We start from the raw sequence: 26,447 nt of genomic DNA, 5'->3' as shown, positions 1-26,447 counted from the left end.
GTATAGTCATTGTGTATATTATGGAACACGGTCATTCTTTCTAAAGTAGCTTCAGTTCTGTTTAAAATGTAAAAATCTAAAATAAGCTAATGATAATAGATACATGCACAGCGTAAGGGCATCTTCTGGCCTTGATAATGGGATCATACTCAGTATTTCATTACTTTCTGCAATTTAAAATTTATTTGGTTGGTCCAAGTTTTACCATATGCAGAATTAAAATCATGCTGCAGATTTGGTTCTGCATTATATCCTTGATAAGAACTTTCCAGCTTTGAAATATATGTTTGTAAACATAGCTATCTTCACAATTTGTAATATATTAGTGTGTGTGCAATTTTTTTTTAAAGTGCAAAAATAGTAACAGTAATAAAAATCTGCATATTCTTCTATTTCAAACCAATGCTTTGTTTCTGCAGATTTCATTTTGGTTTCCTTTATTCTCAAGTACTGAAAACGGTTGTAAGTCACATGACCTTCAGACTATGGTAAACAGCTACCATGTTGGAGAGCAAGATCCAGCTGATTTTGATACCAAAGGTGTGATTTCGATACCTAGGATCCCATTCACCTGAGCGTTTTATCTTACCTGTAATTTGGATAGGACTCTATGAAGGTGTTATAGCTGTGATAATGACATCTACAAACAGTAGGTACTTCTTGTTTTGCATAGAATTATACATGTTTTCTAGATTGGTCAGTCAACACAAAAATAAATAAAAAAACAATTATTTTTTTGTTTTGAGAAAGCAAAATTACATGTACTGAAAAAAAAAGATCAAAGTAATTTTTGAATTAGGAGAAACAAAAATCTATGAGAAAATTATAAGATATTTTTTTTTATTTCTGTATTCAATATTTTTCTTGTTTGAATATAATTCTTCTTTGTCATTTATTTAATGTAAAAAATAATATTAGTAGTAAATGATTAAAGTAGATTAATTACAGAAATGTGTATTACTCACCAACGTCATTAATATCTACTTTTAGAAATATATTCAGAAACTAAGAAATAACTAAATATTTGTTAATACGTGTACTTGTTTTTGATCAGTATGAACATTTTTTCTTTACTGTTATACATTGAATTCTCAAACATCTAAGTGTTCAGTTTTTTGAAAGATTTAAATATAAAACTTTTTACTTTTTATCATGGTTCAATATAACAATCGATTACTGATTTTATTGACTTACGGATCAGTGACAACATTCTTAGTTTTGGTATGGAGAGTGACTCATTTTGTCTTTGTACAAAATCTGAGGAAACATTACAAGTTTGAAAGTTAATCTGATGTAAATTATCACCACAATATTTCAATGGCAATTTTGCGGCAAACTGTTTCATCCTCTTGGTCTCCCTGGACAGGGTATTCATGCACAAAATTTGAGCCCTTCAAATATCTAATACAAAATTTATTTACTCATACAATTCAATTCTATAAAACAGTGTTCTACATAATTTTAACCTTATCTGAAATGAAATATGCTGCAAGAAATTGAAATTTTTGTCAGCCATCACAACATATTGAAAGGGGGAGGGTTTATCAAGCTCCAAGATCAGATTAATTTCCGTTAAGATGAAGAAGTTTAATTCATGGCATGCTTTTGAAAGTGGATTTGTGCCTTGCAATATAAAAATTCAATTTTTTGAAGTCATATGAGTGATTAGATGACAATTATTCTAATACTTGGGGGTTAATGGTTTTAATGAATCACTTTCCTTGTAAGTTCTTTATACTGTATTTCATTTCTTCTAAGAAGACTTGGTAATGCAGAAAGACACATTTAAGTTAATCAAATTAGGATTTTTTTTAACAAATATGTTTTCTAGCTGTCTGCATGTATTTGGCACTTTAGATCTTTCTTTTAGAAGAATTGGTAATTATCATTAAATTAAATGAAGAAATTATAATGTGATATTTTAACACTTTTTCAAGTAATGAAACTGAGTTTTTAATTAAAAAAAAATTACAATTTCAAAATTCATTTTATCACCACTAAATGAGGGTATACAGTATATGGTTGATATTGTATATATTTTTCATTTTGTTACAAAATACCAAATCTCAGATTATTACATTTAAACATTACGTTTACTGACCAAAATTGAGAATCAAATATCATGTTTAAAATTGAACCGTGAAGGTAATTTAATTGTTGGTGGTTTGTCAAAACTTTGTTATGTGGTGGAATTTTGAACTAGAGGATTAATTTCAGTAGATCAGTTTTTTTTCAATTTAAAAATAAAAGTAAAAACTTTCAGATGTTCTAAAAATTATTCCACTGAAAAAAGCAATAACGAAAATTTTATAGGAAAAACTATGGCATATGAAAGTAGTTAAATGTATTTTTCTGTCCTTTTGCCCTCCAGAAATAATAATCATCAAGTAGTATTTTCCATTCATCCATTTATGGAGAAAATCTAATAACGAAGATAAAACAGGGTAAAGAGGCGACCAATAACAATTCTTTGATATGTTGACTGATTTATAATGTTTTCTTTTTCCTATAATAATGCCAATTGTCCTTTTGCTTCTGAAACATTGAACTCTTAACCCAAAATCATACTACAGCCAATACTATGTCTATTGATCATATAAACATTGATAATGGTTTTCTGAAGCCATTTTAATTACGATATTAATGTGGAATCATCAGAAAGTTGTCATCTTAGGAAACTGTATTATTAAAGCGAGACTGCATTCTTGTTAGAGTATCATTGAGTTATTTATAGCTTTTGTCCAACGTAGAATTGGCAGACAAGCATTTATCCAATGTGGTACTTAAAAGAGTCGTAAATCTGGGTCAGGAAATTTTGCAGCCATTTTCTGCCTTTTAGAAAATGGTTTAAAGACAATTAACCATGTGAAATGTAAAATTGGTCTGACCTTCCGGAAATTATTTAGAAAATTGTGCATTTGAGGCTTTTGAGAAAAAGATAGAATTTCTTTGTTTATGTATTTGGGTAGTAAAGAGTGCAAATTCTGTTTGTTTACCATGACATTTTATATGATTGAATATGGAAATAGAGGTCGTCCATTTCATATTTTATTTCCATTAATGACAGTCTGTTCTTTGTATTCTGTTCCCTGCTAAGTAGATAGTTGTAATGTGATAATCTTTCCATATGTCAACTTGAGCAGTTTTTATTAGCCTGATAATTTTGGCTTATTGGAATAAGCAACAACAGTGCCCTCACTTCTGATGGTTGTATGATAAAAAAAAATGTGTCTCAACAAACCAGATTTAGTAATACAAATTAAACTAATTTTAACAAAATGCTTTGAAAGTGAGTTAAGATCTAAGACAAAAGGGATGCCATGAGAACCTAGAGGAGAGGTGATTTTAAACAGTGGGCATTTTCAGAAAAAAAAATTTGAATGGTAATAAAGTCCAGCTGCAGTTTTTTTAAACATATTATTTTAAACAGAGTATAGAACTAAAAATAAAAGTTCTTTAATACCAAAACCACTTTTGAGTCATATTTAGTAATTTTATTATGTCCTGTGAATTAAGTTTACTGCCTGAAATAGTCTTTTGTGCACATCTGTGTATTAAATGTCATATATTGTATATGATTCAAAAAATAAAATATAATAAAATAAACAAACAAGACACAATACAAATAAAATAAAACCCCAGTGGCAAAATATTTATCTGTTTCCTAGATCTAATTGCAATTACTGCAGGAATCAATAGAAATAGTTACTGTTGGTTATATTATTAATAGATACTGGAAATGCAGCCTCGTGGTCTCAGAATTATTGAATATGTGTCCATTTACAGCTATACATACATCATGTCATCTGTCAAGTGTTGTCTATACTTGTCAAACAGCTTGGAAACTTCATACAGCTCTGCTTTTTAGGGCACTTTAACTGTATTTGACCAAGTTTTTGACCAATTTTTACAGTGACTTTTTAATGGCACTTTATAATATCTTTTTGGTCTTTGAAAGGGAAATCCATGAAGAGATTTGAAGTGAAATAAAAAAAAATTCAGGGATAGCACACAACAAAGAAATATCACTCTCGTAGAAACAAAAGTAAATGAGCAACACAGTCTGCACTAAAAACTGGGAGCATGGACCAGTTGCAATGGTAGGGTAATAGTCCTCTGCTTTTCTAGAAACACTTGCGGAGTTGCTTGTCAAAATATGAAGAAGGCTGTTTTCTTGTACATGTGATCTCTCTAACTTTTCATCCTTTCAAATAATTTAAACTCTGTGGCCTTGATTAGTACTAATGATTTTAATGCACTTCTGAATAAAAGAAATAAAGAATGGATACTAATTGTATTGAACATAAATTGTCATTATATAATGCAAAAATTAGTAAAGTACTTTCTTTTTTATTGTTATAGTCTGTTTTCACAATAAAGTTTGTAATTTTTTCTAAATTTCTGAAGCATAAACTTCTTATCTTGATCGCTTAGCTTCAATAATTCATTAATCTGGTCATAAAACTTTGTCAACATCCCCAGATTAATTAGTTCCTTTTCTCATCCGTGTCCCATCATTTTCTTAATCTGTTGTACCAATCCACGTCACTTCAAAAAGACTTGTGTTCCTTATGCTGATAAGGTCTTCATTGCTTGTTTATTTTTGTACATAAATAGCGATGATAACTTAATTCCACTGTGTAAAATTTTCTCTCTTTTTTGATCTTCTGAATTGATATTGAGTGAAGTGGAAAAAAGCTGTTAGCAAATGTACTGATAATTTGTGCTAATGGCAAAATTTTATGATGCACTTTGAAAAAAAAATTATTGGATTACAACAGTTGTGGCTTATTGAAGTCATGAACTTCTACCAGTCCGGTAATAGATTTCATCAGCTTTCTCAAGGTGCTCAGGGGGTTGGAAAATTTAAAGTTTGTATCAATGCTTTTATCATTCATTTCATACTGGGTATATTTTGTGGCAAGCTTGCAAAGTGGTTTTCCTAAATCATTTTTACCTGCATGATCATGTAGAGTTGACAGTCCCTTACCATTACAGACAATAGATACCATGTTTGATGTAGAAACTGAAGAGACTACCGGTAATCTGGTATAGAAAGACTTGGGTTTTCTGACAGATGACAACATGATCTGATAGGCTTTAATTAACTACTTATGTATGGTCTACTCAAGTAGAAAATTGGATATAAATAGGATGGCAAAATACACTGCACTTGAAAATAATGAATCATAGAAAGTCATTTAGAATCTTTTTAAGTTTAATGTATACCATAAAATGTTCTGTCCATTCAAGGACGTATAACTAAAAACCTGACATGCAGAATTTGACATCGTTAGTTTAGCAGGGACTGAGATTGACATTCAACGTTGTGTTTCTGTTCAAAATCTGTCTTATGATTGGAGGAGCATGACACTGGGTCCCTGCATGTCAGATTTCTTTATGTACTCAGTGATGGCAAGCTTATGTTTTCCTCAAGCGAAACATTTGGTATAGCATTCAACCTGTCAATCTATTTGGAGAAAACATCATTTTAAATTGTTAATTGAAATGTTTAATGACAATATTTACCTTGATTACAATTTTATGCAAATTATTTTGTACTACAGGTGGGAGGACTTCCTGTCCTTAATATTATGACTTTTTTTAAACATCTCAATGAGTATGAGATCTGTGATAACTTATATATCTTTTGATGTTTTAGTTTTCATGTAACTACTTGCAATTTTGCTGCATTTTAATGTACTAAATGTTAAACTGGTAGGCGTTATGTTGTAGAATCTCACCTCTTGTGAACTTGTATTTTGAATTTGTTATTGATAAAGTAAAGTATTTTCTTGGAAAAATAAATTTTATTTTTGGAAAATTAATTACAGGAAAAAATACCTATTGGAATGAGAGTGAATGTGGTATTCATCTTTTAACTTGTGATACAAAACCTCAATATGATTTATTCATTATGGGCAATGCCTTCATAAGTGTACAATGCAAAAAAAGACATTGAGGATACCACATTATCTTTTATTGGATATTAAAGAAAAAGTAGCAGATATGGTGAAACCCAACATAGCCTTTAGAAAAATAGTAAAAACAGAGATTACCATTTGTCCATTTGCTTTTTCACTTTTGGCCTCTGAATAACAACTTATACACATGATAATGGTAACTAACCAAGGATATAACACATAAGTTGATGGTCGGGGGTTTTTACAGTCTTGACTATCCTTACAGATCTCGCACAACCGCCCATAATAGGGGTTCTGTTAGTAAATGTCTGTTAGTAGTTGGAGGTAGCAGAGCCCAGCCTTTGGGATACCCGACTGAAGAACTTAAGAGTATGTCCTACTAGCAGCTGGGCTGCTCTGTTGATGCTCTGGCCTACTCCCATACCCCACTTGGGTCCAAAAGCGTTTCCTCACTCTTACTATTTGGGTGTATGTCAACTTGTAGCATGAACAATACATAAGTTACTGTAATATCAGTTTTCCTATGATAAACAGGTCATAAAGACATCAATCCTCTGACAAAACCTTTTGTTGTTTGTGAGTCACATTATCACAGTTTGATGTGGCTGTTTTTCTTTGATCATCTTATGTTGTTGTTTTATTTTATGGAGAAAACCATTGAAAATATGGAAATGTACATTTGATGTGTGGTAAATATACATCTGTTATGCTTTTTTCTTCTATATGCACTGTCCCCTTACAAAAATATGCTTTTTACTAGAATTTTCATGTTAGTCATTTCTGGAGGTTACAGTTTATTGCCTACTATTTTTGTAACATTTGTTTGTATACTACTATGAAAGTACTATTGTTCATGGGATACCAATTTTCGTGGTTTTCGTAACCATGAAATATGGTTCCCAACGAAAAGGAAATTTCCATTGATGTGCATGTGTATACTGTAAACCTAAAAACCATGAATTCAAGAATTCTCAAGCCTGTGTTTCTTCTCTAATCCCCGGAAATTGGCAACCATGAATTAAAGTACTTTCACAGTATGTCTTTTCTATTGTGGTGTTCAATCCATCTTCATATTCATCCATTAGATCATGCAGAAATAGTACTGATAGGTTTTGTTACATTTCTGAATGAAGCTTGTACTTCTTTCCTTTTGTCTGTCACACACACAGTCATTTCATAACTTAAAGTTATGAATTGAATATGTTTTCAATTAAGATTTGAACTTAAAGACTGAATAAAAAATCTAGAAAGTATATGGGTACATTTATGACATAGGGGTGTAAATTTTATCCTTTTTTCCCCTGCCACAGAAAGGGACAGAAATACTGGTGTACATGCATCCGTAACATTTGACTTTGTGGACATATTTCCTCAGGAACCACTCAGTGGATTATGTTCAAATTATGTACTTTGTTAGTCACCATATATATTTGATGATACTGCATCATCATTTTAATTTGACAAATTTTACAGGAGTTTTCAGAATTTGTTGAATTTGTACATGCTATGCTATAGGATCACTTTGTGGTTGCAATTCCTTGGAAACCACTCAATGAATCTTTGTTCAAATTTGATAGGATTATAATTCACTGTGTGTAATTTATCATGTTGTGCCCCGGTTTTGATACAACAAATCTTACAGGAGTTATGGGACTTGGTACTTGCTACTATATAGGAACATTTTGTGGATGCAACTCCTAAGAGACAGATTTTGTTGAAATTTTGCAGGAATGTTAGTCACAATATGTAGTTGATTGATCATATATATTAAACCTCAATTTTATTTCTACTAAATTTACAGCAGTTATGGGAAATTTGTTTTTAAACTTGTTTTTGAGGTGACAGTAGACATAGTTATGTGTAGCAATCTTCTTGTGTAATCTCACAGCTTTATAATTTTGAATCATTGTACAAAAATCAAGGTGTTGTTTGAATTTGGAATTATTTTGGAATCTAGAAAATGACCGAAAATAAATTTGTGAAACTAACCCTTACTAAGGGGGTTAGCCATGCCAGCATGGCTAAGGGGAAAGGTTAGTAGGATAACAAAAGTCAAGGGAACTTACTAATTCCCCTTAGTTATGATGGCATGACTAACCCCTTTAGTAGGGGTAAGTTTTATAAATAATTTATTCACTTATTTTCTTAAAACCAATTTAATTCCAAATTCAAATAATACCTAGTTAAACTGACTTTGTACTTAATATTAAAGTGAATTATCATATGATAGTGCTATATGGGGAATCAGTGTTATGTTCACACATTTTCTAGTTTTGATTTTGAAATGTTATTTATTCCTGTTTTATTTCTGTCTGTTTTATTCAATGATATACTCAACCTATTTATAACTTTTTCTTTCTTCCTTTATTAACTCGAATGTTTAGTTCTCATTTTGAGTGAGAAGTCTCCCTTTTTATAAGGCTGTGTCATCTTGTGTGAATAAATCACTCTTTTCTTCTAATAAATTGTAAATAAGGTATTTAAGTGTTGAATAGACTTGCTTTATAAATGAAGTGCTAACAAGATTGTTGTAATATTATTAAAGTATTACCAAAAATTAACCTCATCCTGCTGTGCTACCTTCTCAAATCAACCAAAATTCAATTTAATATTCTATTTGCTTTTTCTAAAAAAAATGTAATGCCTTTGAAAAATGGTGTAATTTGATCTATTATAAAAAATGAATTTTAGAAATAATTACGTTAATAAAGAAATATCCTTTTCAAACTCCTGCATGATTTATACTTGATAGGCAATACAGTGTCCTTTAATCCAGCTTTAGAATTCGGTAAAATTGGGTACTTGAAAAACTGAAATTGATTACTGAAGTCTTGCATGTGTTAATGCGATCGGAAACTGAATCAATTCTTATTCCTTGCGACTTGGCAAATCGTACACTAACTAACCCTGCGGTGATAATACAGAACTTGAATAGAAGTTGAGGGAATGTCTTTCTTCTAATTGAGTAATATTGATTCAGGTTGCAAATAAAAGTTTTAATAAAAAATTTGAATTGAAGACTGTCACAAGATTCATTTTAGATTTTGTGATTTTAGGAAATGTTACTGTATGGTATTAGAAGCTTAAATGAGGTTTGTGATTAATTCTGAATTCAGATTGACCTGACTTCAAATGATGTTTGCCAAGAACTTCATTCTGATGATTCAGAAAAAATAGGGTAGTGTAATTCTTTTTCTTAATAAAAAAAATGAGAACTACATCATCATTACTATTTTATGATTTCTGAAAAGTTTGTACCTCCATTCTGAACTGAAGTATAATACAGTTGTAAAATATGCCTAATCTAAACTCCAATCAAACCAGATATCTCAATGTGTGTCAAACTTGGAACCATTTTTACATCAGGAACTTTTGGAAAGTGGACCTTGGTTAAATCAGAAATCTGCCTGAAAACTGGAAACTTATATATAACAGCCTTGTAACAAAGTCCTTATCCTGATATTTAGGTTATCATCATTTTGTGGTTTATTTGATTACCCCATTTCACCAAAGGCTTTTTATATTAAAAATTTGGAAAGATTTTTTAAGATAAAATTCTTCTGATGAAACTCACTACATATTTTGAAAATAAATTAAAGTTCTTGAACACACATTTATCAGTATTTACTGGTAGCTGGTCACTTTAACTGTTTATTTTTAACCCATTGAAAAATTCTTGTAGGGAAATTTGAGACAAATTTAAAATTAATTATCTTAAGGCACTTTTTTACTGAAGAGTTATTTCAAGGGGTCATAACTCATGCTCAAGGCAGAGTTACAGTTAGATTTTTCTGATAAGTCTTGTCATAATAACTGTGGTATCTTTAAAAAGAGTTGTAATGAAAATAATTCAAATCTTTTTAATTTTGGTTGAGGATTTAATGGGAGATGAACCCATGGTTGCTTAGTTTTAAGTATTGGTCAAGGTTGATTTATGTTGACTTTTTATTACACAAATTACCATATAATGATAAGAAAAAGATTCAGATCTGTTATTTTATGTTAAATTAAGGCTTTACTCAGGTCAATAGTTTACTTTGCTACATACTGGTAGCAGAATTTCTAAATTTAGAAAGAATTACTTTGAGTTTCTTTGGCCTGTCAAGTGTAGAAAGAATTACTTTTGGTTTTTTTTTTTTGGCTTGTCAGGTGTCATACATTTTGAAGCTGATTTGGTGGCATTTTCCTTTGATTTTTAAATGATGTCGCCAAATCTCATGCATTAGTATCTTGAAAGCTTCGCAGCCCTATTTTTGTGATGTGGCGTGGATATAGTAAGTGTTGGTCGTGTTATATCATAAAAAGGCCAAATTGTATTGCAGGGTATATAAAAAAGTATTTGTGAAAACTGAGGTGAACAAATGACAAAACTGTTTGTCAATATGATAATGTCTTGATAGTGGTAAATGTATGTTGATTACCTCCCTTGTCTTGAGAGACCTATTCAGACAGGAAGCATGAAATCAAATGACTAATTGTCTAATTACACTTGTTACAAAAAAGCTGATACATTTTATACAGATATATGCATCTGACCTGATGAAGACTGAAATGAGAAATTCTTGGAAGTTCTTCGGCAATGTCAACTATCCTAAAATTGCGTAAGAATAAAACATAATGCCACATTATACTTTTAATGAAATTGATAATTATAACTTTTTTCAGAAGTTACCTTAAGACAGCACCACCATGCTTTTTTCAGGCTTTAAATCACGCAACTTGAAAATGTTACAGAATTTTTGTAACTGTTTGTAACATTATCAAATTTGGTATGAAAGTTAAGAATATTCTTAAGAATTATGATTGTTATGTAGACCTGGCCCCAGTGCCACAAAAAGTAAACAAATTCTTAAGTCTGAGAATATTCTTAATTTCCAGGGTAACTCCAATCAACGTCTTTCAAATTGATGACATCACAACTAGTTAAGAATTTTCTCAGACTTAAATAATTGTTCATGTTTTGTTGTGGAGGGGCGTGATCTCTAACAGTAGTAACATTCCTGAAATGGAGTTATTGCCCCTGAGTTGAAATTTAGAAATGTTTCATCAAGGTCTTCTCTTACAGAGATCAGACTATTTATAACTGACATTTTGTTGTGTATAATCCACCTTATTCCTTGTATTTTTTAGATAAAGATTATATCCTGGTGCATTTGTTGTGTTTCACCTATCCATTCTTCTTTTTTTTCAATTGTACTGACCCACTGTGTTAATGACTTTTATAATCCCTACCCTGGAGATGGGATTGTTTTAATGATGATTAATAAAACTTACAATGCTACAGTCTGATCAGGGAGAAACCTGTATGGAAGGAGACTGCTCATTAATATGTATTTATGTCATCCACTGTTTAATTCCATTAATTTTCATCACAAAGGGCTAAGATGAACACATGTCAGATAGCGTTTTATGCATGGATGTTATCTGATGGTAAAAGTACAATAAAGCTAAAAAAAATCGTTGAATTATCTTATATATTTTGTCATAAATCCTTAAACCTGTCTCATAATTCAGGTTCTATGCTAATTCTGTAGTGAGAAATTTAATCTCTGGTTAAATATGATCCTTACTTTCATATTAATTATCCGTCAGAAATTTGAGGTCCAAATCCAAACTTAATGACACGCATATCATTGAAAATTTCAGACGGAATAATATAGTAACTGATATTATCTGTTTTGACCTTAGAAAGCGATTTTTAAATGTATGATGGAGCTGATAGTAACTGGTCATTTAAATTAACCAACGGTCAGCTCACGGATTTTCATTTTGATAATTTCTATTTTTATTGTTGGTAAAGACCGTAGTATTTTCTTAATTTTTCTGCCATTTTCGTATCATAATGTTTCATTAACTTTGAATAGATAGACTGCCATAAATCACATTTATGTCAACGATCTCGGTGCCAGAAACTCGACCCAGGCTTTTAATAAACTGGGTGTTTTGTTATTAAATGTGTGTGAGGAGATATTATGGTGAAAAATTGTATTTTGAATGGGAAAAATTATTAGTAGGGTCTTGAGGATTTAATATGGCATATATGAACCATCTGCTGCTTGTATCATCCTCACTATGAGCATTCATCAAATTTTGTTTCTCAATGTACTTAAAATGTAGGTCTGTCTGTCTGTCCATTCAAAAGATAATGCATCTTGACAAATGATGATGAAAAGTTCTGTTATGTGGTTAGAAAAATTCAAAAGTCTTTAGGCAAATGATATCTAAAATCGAAAAGGCATGAAATGGTGTATATTTTTTACCAAATAATCTTGCATTGAATGGATATATTAAGAATAGCTAGTCCCATGAACATCCTCAACCTCAGTCCTAATTGGTAAATAAAATGAGTAAGCATTTTTTTTAATTATTGTTCCATAATCCTTTATATAGCAAGACATTTTACCAGGATGACAGTACAAAGCTACTCGGATGTAAACCTGAAATTTTTTTTTTTATTATCTTATAAGCCTGGATTTTCAATCGCAGTTGGACCAAATTAAAATTCAAGCATATCTAATTCTATCATTAAAATGATGATGATGTTTTTTTACAATACTAAATCTCAAATGCATGGATAAACTTGTATTAGCAACGTAAATAATTCAGGATTCGCAATGCTCAATGTCCATTAAAGGTAGCGTACTGTAGCCATTAAAATGACTAATTGTTCATAAAAGTCTCCCCTTTCTATTGATTAGACTTAATTTGAATATATCTTGTACACTAATGTAAACACAAAGGATTTTATTTCCTGTATTTCTTTATTGTACTTCAAATTTAAACCTCCTAAAACAAGGGCTTTGGATTCAAATTCTAATGTTGTTTGGTGAATGCACTCCAATAGCAGTTTTAAAAGAGCTTTTTGGGATTGTTTTCACAGATAAGAGAAAAACATTTGAAAATGATACAGTATGACTAAGTTTGACAAACAAGGATAATTCTATTGCTAACCATGTGAGGTCATGTGACCCAAACAATACCAATTTAATAGGTATAAAAAACAGTTTTGACAAAATTATTGTGAACATTTACGACTGTGTTTCCATACTTATAAGCTTTATTGTCTTATATAAATTTTATGTTAATGAATATTGTATTGTCATGGTCACTATAAGCTGACCAACCAGCCTTTTTATGAGGACATTCAGGAGCCATAGTATTAGTTTTACTCGACCTATATCACTCTGCGGGCCAGTGGGCCTTGGGGTGATATAGGAGTCTCGGGTTGATACAGCATGTGATACAGATTTTGACATGTAATATTCAGTATATATCAGTCTACTAGTCAGTATCAGTTACTGATGTTATGTAACAATATATTGACTGGGTTAACAAGACTTGGTTTCAAATTTATGAGATTAAATTTATTAGAAAATATTGAATCATTTAAGAGTACTGCATGTTAATAACTGGAAACCAGAATCCTCATTTCATCAGATTGTACCTAAAACACAGGACCCCAGTATGTCGTATATTGGTGAAACACTATACAACTATATGACAAGGAGGTTATCTATGCCTTATTTAAAACCTTACACCAGAAAAAGACCTCTTGTTACGTGGAAGATATCTGATCAACGATCTATCAATGAATATGTATATGGTCTTTGTGTCCGTGTCATAAATAACCGTAGATTTCAACACATCTCCGTACAATTAATTTTAAGGTTGCGTTTTGGGTTTTTCGTTCCCTCATTATGGTAATGTATTTAGCTCACACAGGTGTTAGTTTTAGGATTACACTGAGTTTATGGTCAGAATATAAATTGGATTTTACTTGTATTGAGAAAACATTGTAACTCTAAACCCTTCCACACTGCATTAAAGTGTTGAGTTCACCTTGTAATCATATTCATTACCATGCTTATTTCATTAAATACGTGCATTTAAGAATGCATTAAATTCTTACATCATTATATAAGATTTGTTTACTACCTTACAAAAAAGGATTCTCATGTTTTAATGGGTTTGTTATTAAATATCATGGTGGATATAAAATATTGTGGGTTTAAGTGATAACAAGGGAAGAATTAGACTTATCTTGCCACACTAGACTGCAGCATAAGACATAATCTGAGTTCTTGGGTCAGGTATCCTACTGCAGGGTAAAACATACTCTGACAGAGTTCTTGGGTCAGGTATCCTACTGCAGGGTAATGTATACTCCGACTGAGTTCTTGGGTCAGGTATCCTACTGCAGGGTAAGACATACTGAGTTCTAGAGTCAGGTATCCTACTGCAGTATAAGGCATACTCGGAGTTCTTTGGTCAGGTATCCTACTGCAGGGTAAGACATACTCTGACTGAGTCCTTTGGTCAGGTATCGTACTACAGGGTAAGACATACTCTGACTGAGTCTTTTGTCATGTTTTCTACTACAAGGTAAGACATACTCTGACTGAGTCTTTGGTCGTGTTTCCTACTAAAAGGTAAGACATACTTTGACTGAGTTCTTTGGTCAGGTATCCTACTACAGTGTAAGACATACTCTGACTGAGTTCTTTGGTCATGTTTCCTACTACAGTGTAAGACATACTCTGACTGAGTTCTTAGGTCAGGTTTCCTACTACAGGGTAAGACATACTCTGAGTTCTTTGGTCAGGTATCCTACTGCAGGGTTAGACATACTCTGAGTACTGTGGTGAGGTATTCTACTACAAGGTAAGACATACTTTGACTGATTTCTTTGGTCAGGTTTCCTACTACAGTGTAAGACATACTCTGACTGAGTTCTTTGGTCAGGTTTCCTACTACAGGTTAAGACATACTCTGACTGAGTTCTTTGGTCAGGTATCCTACTACAGTGTAAGACATACTCTGACTGAGTTCTTTGGTCAGGTATCCTACTACAGTGTAAGACATACTCTGCCTGAGTTCTTTGGTCAGGTATCCTACTGCAGGGTTAGACATACTCTGAGTTCTATGGTGAGGTATTTTACTACAGGATTAGACATACTTTGACTGAGTCTTCGGAAAGTTGTCTTGATCCACCACCACCACCTGAACTGGTCATCTACTACTTACAACATCAGTAAAAACATAATACCAAAAGATGTGTCTGGTAAAAATGCTTTGGTCCTTTAAAAAATATTGTTTTTTTTTAGTTTTAGTGGCCCAAATAAATGAAAAGTTCAAAATAAGAGATTTGGTCCGGTAATCTCTAAACCAATATCGCGTACACTGCAACATCAACTAACAGAATCCCCATAAGGGGCAGTTGTGTGAGACCCAAAAGTGTAGTTCAGAGTGTAACAACCCCATATATACTGTAAACATATTTATTTTCGCAGCTGATAATTTTCATGGATTCTGTCAAGTGAACATATTCACAAGTATCCATTTTTGCAGGTTTCAAAATATAGTGCTTAAAATTAAATTTTTCACGGTTTTCTGTCCATCACAGAAAAAAAGGAAAATTATTACACTGCTAGGTTTCTTACAATTGTTACATATATATTTACCTTATTTCTAAAATTGTCAAACTTTGATCAAGTAAAATGAGGTTGGAAAGATTTTTAAATTTGCTCTTAATCCGTGCATTAAATAATGAATAGGCCTCTTTTTCCTCAATTAAAAAGCTTATCTCGTCAACTATGTGAATCTCACCATACTTTAAGTGACTCAATTTTTCACATTTCAGAAAAGTGACAGCTTATTCAGTATGCAATCAAGGGGGCCGTATTTTGTTAAGCAAGATAAGATCACAGTTAGACCCAGCTTATATTAATCTATTCAAAGTTCATTTATATCTGGCGTCGCTTTCCGTTTACGCAATCTATCCTAACAAATGGATACGGGTAGGAATGAAACTTCATCAATATTTTTTTCTATAGGTATTGTCAGTGCATACAGGTATAATTTCAACTTAAGTATTGTGTTCGATTTCTGAAAAAAGAGTTTGTTAATTGCGATATTATCTTTAATATTAATCTTGTCATAACTGTCGGAGGACTTCTTTCTCTGCATAATACGTTATTTTATGATATGGAAAATGATTAATACTAAATATTAAAATCCAAAATGAGATGTCATTGTGCATTATATGACTAACAAAGATCTATTTTAATGGGTTGTGGTGTAATGCATTACAATTTCTAAACCTTTTCATTTCTGCTATAGTGTTACTTTGGCACTGGCATAAATTTTTGTATAATTCACCTGAAAATTAAATTCTTGTAGGGTTAAAACAGAAAGTGTCTGAGAACTATAACAAATTTCTGTCATGTTTAAGTTCTCAATATCATTTTAGAATTTCTAGACTAAACACAAATTTTGAAGGCTTTCGAGAAGATAACTTTATAGCAAAACTTGGACCCTTTCAAGTCCAAACTAAAACTTGTCACTTAGACCTCATGGATTCTATCTGCAGAACCACCTACAATCTATCTATACTATACAGCATATAAGGTCATATGAATCTATACTATATGTACAGTACATGTAGACCATGTGAACCTATACTGTATATACAGTACATGTAGACCATATGAACCTATACTGCATATACAGTAGATGGAGTTTATGAAAGTGTTGTAGACCAGCAGTCTTGTTATTTTAATGGCAGAATGGCAGCTTTTATCATTTCTTTTTTAGAATTTTTTTTGTCACAGTCCTATATTTCATTTGAAACCCTGTGAAAGAGCATTTATATGTGGGTATTAATTTTCTTAGTTTTAGAAAAGTGTGTTAGTTTATAAGTTTTGTATTGTCATCACATTTTGTCATGTTAGCTTTTGATGGGAAATTGGACCTCTTCCTAGGAATAAGTCTCTCGTTAAAGGAGGCACAAATTCTTTTAACTAAAAGTCTGGTCCTGCCTTTTAATTCAAAATTAGGGCCCCACCATTTCTTCAAATGGGCCTTCAGTGTATTAGTGAATATATGACAGTGCAAATGTAATGTGTTTAAATAAGTAGATGTTAGCCAACTTGAGAACTTTATAAGGTGCTTATTTTTTGTTAACTTCTTGCTAAATTCCTACAGTTAGATTTTATTTCATTTGAAGACACATTTGATTGAACAATTTTTTACAACCATAAATCAATTTATTTGATTTTGCAAGGTGTATGCATTTAAGTTAATGACTTCTTTTTAGATTGATTAAATCTGCACCCTGTCACGTAGATAAACCTGTACAAATCTGCCATCTATGGTCTATCTAGATATTTTGGTGATATGATTTCTGATTTTAGATTACCTTTCACTTTCCATCTATTTAATAGATGTGATACCTGTAATTTAATTATGACATCAGAAACACACCTTAATTTCCCTCATACTTTATGTAAGGTACACATGCTAGATTTCAAGTGATACCAAAACATTGTTGAGATTTTTTATCTTCAGTCTGATGAAAGTCTGCTATTCATAGCATTGAAAATATGTAGCAGGTAGTGCACATGGACTTATCTGCCACAATACACCTCTTTCCATGAGAATTTCAAAGATGTCATAGATCAAATTACATTGAAAATGGGATATGTCATTGACAATGTGGAAACAAAACAACTGCCTCATTAACATTTTTTTTTACATTTTAGATGTTTGAATTGAGCTCCCTGACAAAGTTAAATAGCTTGGAAAATACAACTTTTTTTAAAAACAAATACTGGTACCCACACTCATCCCTTTTGATACTATAGAATTTTTTTCACTATTGTCTTTTCACTTGTTCTGAAAAAGGCAAAATTTTACACTTAGTTAAGGAGGTAGACCTAGGGTAAGGGACATAACTCATGAAATCAGTGGTATGTTTGCATCATACTCAATTTCACCAAAGCCTCTCAAGCTTTTGTTTGAAGCAGAATAAAATGAATACAAGTTAATTAGATGCTTACATAAGATTGTTGTAAAATGGTGAATACAAACGTTCAATGATTTTTAAGAGTTGTGTCCCTTACCCTAGGTCTACCTCCTTAAGAAATCCAAAATCTTGAATAGGGACTAGTGTGAGAAATTTCCATAGCTGCAGATCAAGATCAAGGAATTTTGACCAGAATGGCTACTCTGGTATCACATGTTTTTGTTTAATTTCAATAATTCCTGAAAGAGAATGTCTTTAAACTTCAGAAAATAAGCTAAGAACATTTCTTACAATAAATGAACTTTTTTAAAAGACTTCCTTCTTTGAATAGATTTTCAATAAATGTATTATAAAGTGTTGTGTTATTGTTCTCCTATTATTAACATCTCTATTGTTCAGTTGTATAGTTGAAGTGTATTCTCTCAGTATGATGAGTCCCTCATTGTTAGTCATGAGATGACAACCGGACACAGTAGATATCTACTTGTCATTGCCAACAAAAAAATATCACAATTCTACAACTCATTCCTAAAAAAGTATAAGTATCATTGAAAAAAGTTCTCTGTTTACTTTTCCCTAGCAGGAGATACTTGGCTGTATCCATTACGACCATTGATTGGACTTGAATACACCCATCTAGATACGCTACTATTATCTTTGAAGTGTCCGGCCCATTTCTTTCATTCACCAATTATAATAGTACTTGTCCTCCCAATAGCAGATCTAATTTATACAATGTTTATTGAGTTTTCCTCTTTACATTTTAAAATTATTAAATAAGTCACTATTTATTTTGGTACATTTAAATTTCTCTTCTATTTGGTTTGTGTTTTGTAGAATGATTTAAGGATTTCTTTCGAAATATGTGACCATAATTAATTTTCTTTAAATTTTGGTTTATGGTTTAAGGTTTTAAAAAACCTTGTAGCACTCTCTATTTTATTGGTGAAAGAAAAAAGTTAATTTTTGGGATGAAATCCCGCTTATATTCATTTTTCCAATTATAAAGTCTTGACCTTATTCTTTGTATGTGATTGAAAGTTTCTTGATTCAGCTGTTCAAGATGTTCGCATTAGTGGAAATTTAGTCATCATTATTTGAACAAATTAGAAAAGAAGCACTTTGAGTAGCACGTTATTAAACACAGTTTGTGGATATAAAATTGAGAATTGAAGAAATTATTTCTTTGATTTATTGATAAATCAATCCAATTTGAATTTAAGGCCCTAATTCTTCTTTGATAACAATAGTAGTTTATACTCACTAAGTTTTGTTATAACAATAATGCTGCTTTGTTCAAACTATGTTTCTTTGCAAGGCTAACAATGAAATTCATCTATTATATTCTTTATAGAGAGCTTCAATCATTTCATTTAATTCAATTACTTTTAAAAATGTATGATTTTGAATTTTGCCCTAGATAACCTTTTTGGGAAGAAATTTGTGGTTCTCAGTGAAAACTGTTTGATGTATTTAACTAATACAGTATGTCATACTTCCTGTGGTAATTATATTCAGGTTATAAAATTGCATTAGGGTTTTTTTTTTAAAACTATAGTTACACTCATTATACATAAAGAGTTTTTGTTTATTATTTTAATCCTCCTCGGGCACCAGACTCAGCAGAGTTCTTTCCCAATTTTTGTGGATTCTTGCTGTTCATTTTTTACACATTTCCTCTTTTGTCTACCCCAAACTTGACTTGTTATCAAAAGCTTGGCGGGTGTTTCTAGAAAAGCAGAGGAAGCTTTCCCCAGCAGTGCACCTGGTCCATGCTTCAAATTTTTAGTGGAGTCCGAGTTGCTTTGCACATATTATTTTATGTTTGTTGTGTATGTCTATTTTCCATGTCTGGTCTTTGTCCCTGGATTACATTCTTTTGATTTCCTCTAGAATCTTGCTTCCCTTCATTTATCTTTGATATTACTATGTAAACTAATAGGTTTAGGTAAGATAACTTAAGACTATGTAATGCTTATATTTTTTATATTACAGGTAGTTACTGGTATTATATTTACAAACCCATTAGGGAAAGAAAAAAATTTAAGTTTTAAGAAAAGTACTTAGTTTTCAAAACAAAATTAGTGAAACAATTCTTTATGAAAGTATTATGACACATGTAAAGAAGGAAAAGGGTATTTGCAGGAGCAAAATTAATTTCATTGTGCAAACACATTAGAACTGTTAATTTACAAGGTGACACATGGTTTTTGGAGACTGTCAACTTGCCTTTTACAGAAAGACAAAACACTTGAGAAATACTCTGATTACCATAACATCGTCTTTGAAGGGCGTTATAGTTGATAGGGTTGTATCAAAGTTGAATCGTGATTGGCATATTTGTCTTGTTTCGTGTAAACATGCTTTTTCCTGTTGCCATCCAAAGTAAATGGGCTGACTGATATATATAACAAGGCAATGTCAGATCGATTCCCCCTAATAGAGTTTGTAATGTTGTCCCTCTAGGAGAAACACTACTTAAAGATTATTAATGGTCAAATTTGTCATAATGAATATTTTTAGTTTCTGTAGAAATTTAGTGTAGCCATGCCAACAAATACACGTGAACCCACTGTTTCAATGTTATGGTATACTTTCCTTTCAGAAGATACTCCTTCAGTAGTCTCTAATTCTGGTTTATCCCATGGCTATTTTTCACATTAACAGAATGTTGTCTACAAAATTACCAGTATACATATGGGAAATATATTTGAAATGTCTTCTTTTAACAAATACTATTTGTATTGCCACAAATGTTTCAATCTTGTTGCCTTCTATTATTACCACATGGGTGAAATTTTTTGTGGGTTGCTAATTTTAGTAGATTTTAGCGGTTTATCTAAAAGTGCCAAAATAAATTCTACCAAATATTTACTCTGGGCTAAATAACTTTGTGCACCATTAAGCATCAACCAAAATAAGAAGTGCAAAAAATTGTTCATATGCATTTTTGCCTAAATTTGGCCTAATTTTACATCTACCAAAATAACATGCCATACTGTATTACAATTATCATAATGACAACCTTTTGTAGATATTCGTATTTGTATTTGTTGTTTTATTTTCATTTCAGTTTAATTGGTTTAGTTTGAAAATGTACAGAAACCAGAAAAAGGTAAAACATTATTTATTACATTAATAATAATAAAAAAAAAACTTCTCAGAGGGCAGCATGTTGAACTCTGTGTCAAGTGGATACAATATAAGTTATATTGTATCCACTTGCCACAGAGTTCAGCATGAATGGTTTTTGTTCCTGACATAAAAGTATTTTCCATGAATCAGTGTTTGAAACTTGGGTTCTTTTATCTCAATCATGAATGCTGGGGGGTTTAACAACATTGTGGTGATCACAACTCTCCCCTTTAAAATCTGGCCTCTGTGGAAAAAATATTACACATACTTTTCAAGGATTTTTTTTTTTAATTCATCTTTTAGCTAATAATTTTGAACTTAAATTCTAGAACAAACCCAACTTCAAGTTTGGCTATGAGCTGTTTTTGGAAGATTTTAAATGAAACTGAAATATCAACAACATTTATATACTCTGTAAGTTCATATCTTCTCTTGAAAGTTTTCCAGTGTTCTCAAGTCATTCTCACAATGAATTTCTCTGGTATACCACATCAATATATTGTTTTAAATGCTACTATTTCCAAATAAATATTATGGCTCAGTTGAATGTGCATTGTAATGCAGTATTGTGAAACATATAATAAGATAGCATGATACATAGAGATTAAAGGAGAAAATGAGTCAAAAAAAAGTAAATATTGGCCTAAAGAAGGTAAAGAGAAAAGAATGTATTGACATTTTAAGAGTTATCTGACATTACTGACAAGAGAATTGATTCACACTGCCATCATTAAAATGGATAGTTTTAAGTGGGAATTTCTTTATTATGGTAAGTCTAAGTAAGCAATTTGAATTTGACAAATGAGTTAATCAATGAAATAGACCTTAAAGTGAATCCGTTTGACCAAACACGTATTAGGTTCAAGTGCTCTTGGGAAAAATATACCTCTTTAGTATAATCCCCTGAAATAGGTTGACACATGGAAAGCAATGAAAATAGTTTGTAAACTTGCTACTGGTGAATGTCTAGGTCCTGTGAGCTTTGAGGGGGTAAAAGGAATTTCTCTTTTAAAATCAGAGAAATTGATACATTTCTGAGAGATAAAACAAAAATTTGTGTCTCTTCGGTCTGATAACATAAAAATAAATAATCATGCAAGTTTGATTTGTGACTGAAGTTTTTAACATTTTTTGATAAAAGTTAGAAATAAATTGAGTGAAATAGAATGTTTTGGTTTTGTGAAGGATTTTCTTTGTTATGAGGATACAAGAGATAAAATATGATTTATTTACATCTCTATATTCATTATTTTAGCATTAACAACTTGACAAACATTAAAATTTTTCATAATTTCTACTTTGGATTTTAATTAGAAAGCAAGGTATTATATAACTGGATTTTAATTTGAATTTAAGAAAAAGATTTTTAAAAATTCTTTCAGTTTATGCATTTATGGTTCACCCTTTTAGAAATGGTTGGTTAAAAAAATAAATATATCTATTACATGTAATTTTCTAAGATGCAAAAAAAAAATGTTTCAAGTTCATGTAATAACGTTTCAAGAATTATGCAGTTTTTTTAACATTAACAATATTTTTCCTCATTTTTTAGCCAACTGCAAGATTTTTTTTTCAAAGTATACATGTATTAATGAAATGTTGCTAAGAAAAACGAAGAATTTTGCTTTTTGTTTTTGTTTTTTTGTTTTATTATTTATTATTATTGATTTTTTTTCTTTGTTATCATATAACAAGCCGTTTCACAAGGACAGCATTAAAAATGAAAAACAAAGATTTAAAATCAAGACTTAGAGTATTGAGTGAACATGTGTTGGAACATAGCTTAGATCTTTCCACAAATATTGACCAAAGATAAACTTAATCTGTAGATTATGTAAGAGAATACGATTTCACACTTTAAGAAGTGGTATTGTCTGTTCTAGTTTCCATTTTAAACATAGTAATCAAATTCCATTTGTCCGTGATGGAGTTTGGATCTTTCCTTTACGTCCAACTCTTATCAATATTGACCAACAGATTTGGGAATTGACCCTCGCAACGTATTCCCGTAATCGTTTGTATACCTTCTTTGTATATCTGTCTTAAGTGATAATTATAGACAAAACTGTTAATGTTTGAAAGAACCGGCGACTTGGGGATTGGTTGTGTCCGTTAGATACTGTCAAGTGTTAGTTTTGTCACATGGATGTTAGATAGAGTGTTAAGAATTATTGACCATGTAAATACACAACCAGAAGAATTATGTTGTGTATTTGGTTTGTAAGCTCTCTCAGGTGCTGGTCTGTTTGCTGTGAGTACTGCTAATCATAAAATTCAATTTTTTTTTTCAAGTTTCTTGTATAGATTCCTTTGAACTAACTCTGAAACTGTAACATTCACACACTTTATTTTTTTCTCTCAAAATCTCACTATTTTCAGATGCTCCTTGGTAAAGGAAAGGCCATTATTGCTAACTACATGTATATGAAATTTGTGACCCCTAAATGATTATATATATTTCTAATGTTGAAGGTCTGTTAAAAAATTTCCAGAGGTTCCTAGCATCACAGTAAGATTTTCAAAGATCATACAAATTTAAATATTATTGTTATACCTCCTGCTGGGTGGTATTCAATGAAACTTTCGCAAATTCTTTATAATTTGATGCCTTTGTGCCCCTCTTACTTTGGTTTTTAATCCCCTACCGGCTTTAACCAAAGGGGGCTTTAGATTTGCAGTCTCTCCTTCCATCTGTTAATCCAGAAAAAAATTGAAGTTTTAAGCTTTTATTTTCTAAATGCTTGCAGATATTGGGCTGATTTTTTTACATGTGAGTCTACCCTTATGAGTTACAGATTAAGTGTACATTTCGTTCCCTTCTGCTGGTTTTTGTCCGAGTTATGGCCCTTGAACTTTGAAAAATTTACCGAAATTAAGTTTTCCACACTTTTTTTTTTAAATGCTTGCAGGTATTGAGCTGATTTTTGAGTCTACCTTGATGAGTTGCAGTTCAAGTTTACATTGGTTTTAGGTATGTGAGTCTACCTTGATGAAATACAGATCAAGTTTACATTGATTTTTGGTATGTGAGTCTACCTTGATGAGTTACAGATCAACTTTACATTTTGTTCAGCTTTGTTGATATTTTCCAAACTTTCAAAATCAAGGTCATTTCCTAAGTTTGTCATTTATACTTGATGATCCAAGGTATTATTTGGGTCAGTGATGTAAACTGCCACTAGGGGACTATATATTGTTTTGCAATACTCTCAGAATGCTTGTTCTGTCTGATAGGAGTAGGGATACTATCTAGTGAGTTTTGTTCACAGTTTTTCTAGTTTTTTATTGTTTTTGTCTTGTAGCCTATTCAAAGAAAACTAGATATTGTGTATGTTGTATCATCTGGTGGATAAATGCTTTAAGTACCACAGTTATTGGATTAGAAATGCATGTGTTATTGGACTTCTTTAGTCATGCATCTAAAACATGTACTTAAAATGCAGTATTAGAGTGTTTTAGTGCAAAGTAATTGCCCTTTTAAAATGTTTTACCATGTAATGCATAAAATCAGGGGAATGATGTAATAATTTTATATGATTTGTTGTTTTCCAAGTACAATCTCATCATATTGAACCTTTCTGATGCTCTTTTGTTTGGCATGTCCCTGCAGTATATTTGATATATGTCTCAAGTTTTAAGAGACTGTCTATGTAGAAACCAGGCAGATGGCACACAGTAAACTATATCTCACTCAATTATTCATTCCTAATATTAATAATATGTATGTCAAAAAGACAATGGAAGGCTCAGAAAATGATTTTAAAGTCCCCTAAGAAAGCACAAATTTCCTTAAAATAAGAGTTTTCTCCCTTTTTTGGTGATATTTTTTTTCATGCTTTCTACAGTATGAAATTTATTTCTCTGATACCGTTGCTATTACACAAAAACCAACATTCAGCTTTGAGAAAGGACGCATTTGCGATATGAAATAAATGAATATTTTTTTTAAACAAAATTTTACCATGTGCCACCCACTGCCTGGTTTTTGCATGGACTCCTTCTTAATTTTTTCAGTAATTGTTGACTTTTGCTGTTTTAAATTTTCCTAATGAATTTTATTTTTTTATTTTTTACATCATATCAATCTATGCTTTAAAGAGATGATTAAATTTCATATTTAATATCTTCAAACTTTGGATAATTCTGTAAGTTCATGTTATTTTACTACTATTTTTTCCTAACCATACACTACATTTCTTCTTTCAAAATCTATTTTATAAATTGCAATAAATTACTTTTACTTTTAATTATTTGTGATTTAAAACCCATTCTTAACTTGCCTGCAGTCTGTGAAGATTTAATTTGAAATGACTTTGTGACCTGTATAAGTTAGCAGCTGCTGCAAGGACTTTCTATCCCTACTACTAGTCATAATAAGAGTGATGCAGTTTGACTGAGGGTTTTTGTTTTACCTCCTTGACTATCCTTTCAGGTCTCGCACAGATGGCCATTTATTCAGATGCAGGTTCAAGCAATGATGTGTATATAGCTTGCTTTTTGTTTTAGGGATGCTATAACTAAAAAGGATATGGTTTTTTTTGAAGATTTGAATGTTCCCTGTAAATTTCTGATATGATCTAGTACAAAATGATGATCGATCTTGAATAACATTCATGGAAATCCTTTGTGATTCAAAAAGCCTTAAAATATAAATTATTCAAAAGTAGACAACAAAATATACAATGTTATTTAGTTACACTTTGCTTTTTACACTTATATTGGAAATTGAACTGAATATAAATCTGCTATTTACAAGACTTTTAAGTTGACAAGTATTTTATTAAAGGCACTTGCAAACATATCTTAGTCCCTGCTGAAAGAACAACTTCAGATCTAATTGCACATCAGAATTTGATTGAAGGATGAAATTGGAAAAAGATTAACGGCAAAATACTTGGGATTTTCTATCCATGAAAAAACGTTGTGTCAATGGCAAATGAATAGATGAAGTCAAATTGAATGTCGTTTCGGAAGAAAACAAATTTCAAAAGAATCGTGAAGGAATTGGTGAATGGATAAACGGAAGATTAATTTGAAATAAAGAAGCAGCTTGTTTTTTTTGCCATCCATTTTAGTAAACATCACATTTGGACCATTGTCCCGTGATTGATTCTAATTAATCCAAGCTACTCCTTGTCGATTTGAAATCTAGCAATTTTGTTGCAGTCAAGGAACATATGACTAGAATTAATGTCTTATTTATGAGCCAGATAGCATGAAATTACTGTCGTAAAATATGGCGAAAATATTAATTTTGACATATATTATAGAGAAGACAAGATAAGGTGCATTAAGACCATTTCCATATTTGACAATATCTATCTGATTGACATATAGAGCTTATCTTCTAAGAGGAAAGTCATGAAATAGCTGGGTTAGAGTTAGTTTAATTGAAAATTGATGTGTTAGTGCAGCATTTCTTGTGGTAATTGTATGATCATTCTCTACAGAGAGACAAGACATTCTTTTGAAGGATTTTGTAGTACTGTTAATCACACTTTTATTGAAGAATGAAAAGTACTTATTATCTTATCGTACTGGCAAATTTCTTGACATTCTAAGACCTTATGGAATAAAATACTAAA

At 31.2% G+C, this 26,447-nt stretch overlaps 1 protein-coding gene across 2 annotated transcripts in view; it reads left to right on the top strand.

Annotated features, from left to right (window-relative positions):
- Positions 1-26,447, top strand: part of LOC148604579 (protocadherin gamma-A4-like) — a 60,211-nt gene that overhangs the window by 11,150 nt on the left and 22,614 nt on the right. The window contains exons 3-4 of one of the 2 annotated variants that reach the window (XM_088549037.1): positions 420-649; positions 20,801-20,842. The gene's annotated coding sequence lies outside the window, so the exon portion shown is untranslated. The remainder of the gene's footprint in view (positions 1-419; positions 650-20,800; positions 20,843-26,447) is intronic. The other variant, XM_088549040.1, reaches the window with a different exon arrangement.

This window comes from Perna viridis, chromosome 10 (genome assembly GCF_037379345.1).
Source record: "Perna viridis isolate PV_CMFRI_1.1 ecotype Kerala chromosome 10, ASM3737934v1, whole genome shotgun sequence".
NCBI lineage: Eukaryota > Metazoa > Mollusca > Bivalvia > Mytilida > Mytilidae > Perna > Perna viridis.
Note: the sequence above shows the minus strand (reverse complement) of the source record. Positions and strands in the feature narration are given on the sequence as shown.